Source organism: Oncorhynchus gorbuscha, linkage group LG14, assembly GCF_021184085.1.
Source record: "Oncorhynchus gorbuscha isolate QuinsamMale2020 ecotype Even-year linkage group LG14, OgorEven_v1.0, whole genome shotgun sequence".
NCBI lineage: Eukaryota > Metazoa > Chordata > Actinopteri > Salmoniformes > Salmonidae > Oncorhynchus > Oncorhynchus gorbuscha.
Window position 1 is genome coordinate 40,610,960 of NC_060186.1, and position 5,786 is coordinate 40,616,745.

Below are 5,786 nucleotides of genomic sequence, written 5' to 3' on the forward strand. Positions count from 1 at the left end.
CACAACTTTACATTTCTGTGTCCCCAGAGGATTTTAGCTCCATGGATAAATTATTAGACTGTATTAGTGATTTAAATACTTGGATGGCACACAACTTCCTCCAGCTAAATCAAGACAAGACCTAGGTACTTATTGTTTGAGCTAAAGCACAGAGAGAGAATCTGGCCACACATTGTCATTCACAGGCAATAAAGAGAAAACACCAGGTAAAACATTTTGAATCACACATTGAGAATGTGACCAAAATAACTTTTTACCACCTGAGGAACATCTCCAAGGTGGAGCCATTTCTCTCTCTGGCTGATACAGAGAGACTCATCCGTGTTTTTATTACAAGCAGCCTAGACTACTGTAGTGCTCTCCTGTCTGGTCTACCCAAGAAACCCATTGGTCAACTGCAAAACATACAGAATGCTGCAGCGTGGGTACTGACCAAGACCAGACTGAGCACACATTACACAGGTTTTAAGGGCTCTCCACTGGCTGCCTGCGAGTTTATACTTATATTGTTTTTTAAAATCAATCCACGGTTGTACACCCCAATACATGTCGGACATGCTTTAGAGTTATGTACCCAGTAGGTCCCTCAGGTCTTCTGGCCTTTTAACTATCCCAAACACTAAGAACAAGAGGCATGGAGAGGCAGCCTCTAGTTATTATGCTCCCAGCCTCTGGAATAGCCTGCCAGAGAACCTGGTGGGGGCCAAAACTGTGGACATATACAAAAGAGATCTTAAAACGCATCTTTTTTTCTTTGCTTTTCCTCAGGGTGCTTTTTAGTCGTTCAGTTTGTATTGTTATTCTTTTGTTTTGAATCCTCTTACGTTTGTTGTGTAGTAAATATTTCAGTTTTAAAATTCAGTGTTTTTTTTCCCCCTGTAACGCACGTTGTGTTGCCATGTCTGAAATGTGCTTTGTGAATAAAGCTGGATTTGATTGTAAAACGTGTTGCCCTGGCCCTTTCTCAGCGATTGTCACTCTATTGGAATCCAGAAAGAACAAAGTTGAAGTTGGAAGTTTACATACAGTCGTGGCCAAAAGTTTTGAGAATGACAAATATACATTTTCACAAAGTCTGCTGCCTCAATGTCTAGATATTACTATGGAATACTGAAGTATAATTATAAGCATTTCATAATTGTCAAAGGCTTTCATTGACAATTACATGAAGTTGATGCAGTGTCAATATTTGCAGTGTTCACCCTTCTTTTTCAAGTCCTCTGCAATCCGCCCTGCAATCCGCATGCTGTCAATTACCTTCTGGGCCACATCCTGACTGATGGCAGCCCATTCTTGCATAATCAATGCTTGGAGTTTGTCAGAATTTGTGGGTATTTGTTTATTCACCCACCTCTTGAGGATTGACAACAAGTTCTCAATGGGATTAAGGTCTGGGGTGTTTCCTGGCCATGGACCCAAAATATCAATGTCTTGTTCCCTGGCCACTTAGTTATAATTTTTTCCTTATGGCAAGGTGCCCCATCATGCTGGAAAAGGCATTGTTCATCAACGAACTGTTCCTGAATGGTTGGGAGAAGTTGCTCTCGGAGGATGTGTTGGTTCTATTCTTTATTCATGGCTGTGTTCATAGGCAAAATTATGAGTAGTGGTAGTGGTCTCAGGATGCTTTACTGTTGGCAGCGCTCACCTTGTCTTCTCCGGACAAGCTTTATTCGAGATGCCCCAAACAATCTGAAAGCGGAATCAGAGAAAATGACTTTACTCCAGTCCTCAGCAGTCCAATCTCTGTACCTTTTGCAGAATATCGGTTTGGCCCTGATGTTTTTCCTGGAGAGAAATCAAATCAAATCCAATTTTATTTGTCACATACACATGGTTAGCAGATGTTAATGCGAGTGTAGCGAAATGCTTGTGCTTCTACATTTACATTACATTTAAGTCATTTAGCAGACGCTCTTATCCAGAGCGACTTACAAATTGGTGCATTCACCTTATGACATCGAGTGGAACAGTCACTTTACAATAGTGCATCTAAATCTTAAAGGGGGGGGGTGAGAGGGATTACTTATCCTATCCTAGGTATTCCTTAAAGAGGTGGGGTTTCAGGTGTCTTCGGAAGGTGGTGATTGACTCCGCTGTCCTGGCGTCGTGAGGGAGTTTGTTCCACTATTGGGGGGCCAGAGTAGCGAACAGTTTTGACTGGGCTGAGCGGGAGCTGTACTTCCTCAGTGGTAGGGAGGCGAGCAGGCCAGAGGTGGATGAACGCAGTGCCCTTGTTTGGGTGTAGGGCCTGATCAGAGCCTGGAGGTACTGAGGTGCCGTTCCCCTCACAGCTCCGTAGGCAAGCACCATGGTCTTGTAGCGGATGCGAGCTTCAACTGGAAGCCAGTGGAGAGAACGGAGGAGCGGGGTGACGTGAGAGAACTTGGGAAGGTTGAACACCAGACGGGCTGCGGCGTTCTGGATGAGTTGAAGGGGTTTAATGGCACAGGCAGGGAGCCCAGCCAACAGCGAGTTGCAGTAATCCAGACGGGAGATGACAAGTGCCTGGATTAGGACCTGCGCCGCTTCCTGTGTGAGGCAGGGTCGTACTCTGCGGATGTTGTAGAGCATGAACCTACAGGAACGGGCCACCGCCTTGATGTTGGTTGAGAACGACAGGGTGTTGTCCAGGATCACGCCAATGTTCTTAGCGCTCTGGGAGGAGGACACAATGGAGTTGTCAACCGTGATGGCGAGATCATGGAACGGGCAGTCCTTCCCCGGGAGGAAGAGCAGCTCCGTCTTGCCGAGGTTCCGCTTGAGGTGGTGATCCGTCATCCACACTGATATGTCTGCCAGACATGCAGAGATGCGATTCGCCACCTGGTCATCAGAAGGGGGAAAGGAGAAGATTAATTGTGTGTCGTCTGCATAGCAATGATAGGAGAGACCATGTGAGGTTATCACAGAGCCAAGTGACTTGGTGTATAGCGAGAATAGGAGAGGGCCAAGAACAGAGCCCTGGGGGACACCAGTGGTGAGAGCGCGTGGTGAGGAGACAGATTCTCGCCACGCCACCTGGTAGGAGCGACCTGTCAGGTAGGACGCAATCCAAGCGTGGGCCGCGCCGGAGATGCCCAACTCGGAGAGGGTGGAGAGGAGGATCTGATGGTTTACAGTATCGAAGGCAGCCGATAGATCTAGAAGGATGAGAGCAGAGGAGAGAGAGTTAGCTTTAGCAGTGCGGAGCGCCTCCGTGATACAGAGGAGAGCAGTCTCAGTTGAATGACTAGTCTTGAAACCTGACTGATTTGGATCAAGAAGGTCATTCAGAGAGAGATAGCGGGAGAGCTGGCCAAGGACGGCACGTTCAAGAGTTTTGGAGAGAAAAGTAAGAAGGGATACTGGTCTGTAATTGTTGACATCGGAGGGATCGAGTGTAGGTTTTTTCAGAAGGGGTGCAACTCTCGCTCTCTTGAAGACGGAAGGGACGTAGCCAGCGGTCAGGGATGAGTTGATGAGCGAGGTGAGGTAGGGAGAAGGTCTCCGGAAATGGTCTGGAGAAGAGAGGAGGGGATAGGGTCATGCGGGCAGGTTGTTGGGCGGCCGGCCGTCACAAGACGCAAGATTTCATATGGAGAGAGAGGGGAGAAAGAGGTCAGAGCACAGGGTAGGGCAGTGTGAGCAGAAACAGCGGTGTCGTTTGACTTAGCTAACGAGGATCGGATGTCGTCGACCTTCTTTTCAAAATGGTTGACGAAGTCATCTGCAGAGAGGGAGGGGGGGGGAGGATTCAGGAGGGAGGAGAAAGTGGCAAAGAGCTTCCTAGGGTTAGAGGCAGATGCTTGGAATTTAGAGTGGTAGAAAGTGGCTTTAGCAGCAGAGACAGAGGAGGAAAATGTGGAGAGGAGGGAGTGAAAGGATGCCAGGTCCGCAGGGAGGCGAGTTTTCCTCCATTTCCGCTCGGCTGCCCGGAGCCCTGTTCTGTGAGCTCGCAATGAGTCATCGAGCCACGGAGCGGGAGGGGAGGACCGAGCCGGCCTGGAGGATAGGGGACATAGAGAGTCAAAGGATGCAGAGAGGGAGGAGAGGAGGGTTGAGGAGGCAGAATCAGGAGATAGGTTGGAGAAGGTTTGAGCAGAGGGAAGAGATGATAGGATGGAAGAGGAGAGAGTAGCGGGGGAGAGAGAGCGAAGGTTGGGACGGCACGATACCATCCGAGTAGAGGCAGTGTGGGAGGTGTTGGATGAGAGCGAGAGGGAAAAGGATACAAGGTAGTGGTCGGAGACTTGGAGGGGAGTTGCAATGAGGTTAGTGGAAGAACAGCATCTAGTAAAGATGAGGTCGAGCGTATTGCCTGCCTTGTGAGTAGGGGTGGAAGGAGAGAGGGTGAGGTCAAAAGAGGAGAGGAGTGGAAAGAAGGAGGCAGAGAGGAATGAGTCAAAGGTAGACGTGGGGAGGTTAAAGTCGCCCAGAACTGTGAGAGGTGAGCCGTCCTCAGGAAAGGAGCTTATCAAGGCATCAAGCTCATTGATGAACTCTCCGAGGGAACCTGGAGGGCGATAAATGATAAGGATGTTAAGCTTGAAAGGGCTGGTAACTGTGACAGCATGGAATTCAAAGGAGGCGATAGACAGATGGGTAAGGGGAGAAAGAGAGAATGACCACTTGGGAGAGATGAGGATCCCGGTGCCACCACCCCGCTGACCAGAAGCTCTCGGGGTGTGCGAGAACACGTGGGCGGACGAAGAGAGAGCAGTAGGAGTAGCAGTGTTGTCTGTGGTGATCCATGTTTCCGTCAGTGCCAAGAAGTCGAGGGACTGGAGGGAGGCATAGGCTGAGATGAACTCTGCCTTGTTGGCCGCAGATCGGCAGTTCCAGAGGCTACCGGAGACCTGGAACTCCACGTGGGTCGTGCGCGCAGGGACCACCAGATTAGGGTGGCCGCGGCCACGCGGTGTGGAGCGTTTGTATGGTCTGTGCAGAGAGGAGAGAACAGGGATAGACAGACACATAGTTGACAGGCTACAGAAGAGGCTACGCTAATGCAAAGGAGATTGGAATGACAAGTGGACTACACATCTCGGATGTTCAGAAAGTTAAGCTTACGTAGCAAGAATCTTATTGACTAAAATGATTAAAATGATACAGTACTGCTGAAGTAGGCTAGCTGGCAGTGGGTGCGTTGTTGACACTACACTAATCAAGTCGTTCCGTTGAGTGTAATAGTTTCGACAGTGCTGCTATTCGGGGGCTAGCTGGCTAGCTAGTAGTGTTGTTTACGTTACGTTGCGTTAAAAGAACGACAATAGCTGGCTAGCTAACCTAGAAAATCGCTCTAGACTACACAATTATCTTTGATACAAAGATGGCTATGTAGCTAGCTATGTAGCTAGCTACGATCAAACAAATCAAACCGTTATACTGTAATGAAATAAAATGAAAATGTGATACTACCTGTGAATGCGACCGGGTTGTTGAGTCTATTCAGAAGACGTTGGCTAGCTGTTGGCTAGCTGTCGGCTAGCTGTTGGCTAGCTAGCAGAGTCTCCTACGTTAAGGACGACAAATAGCTGGCTAGCTAACCTCGGTAAATTAAGATAATCACTCTAAGACTACACACTCTAAACTACACAATTATCTTGGATACGAAGACAGCAAAGACAGCTATGTAGCTAGCTAACACTACACTAATCAAGTCGTTCAGTTGAGTGTAACAGTTTCTCCAGTGCAGCTAATCAGTGGACGTTAGCTAGCTGGCTAGTGAAGACTACGTTAGGACGGCGAAATACGATAATTACGCAAATATCTTTGATACAAAGACGGCTATGTAGCTAGCTAAG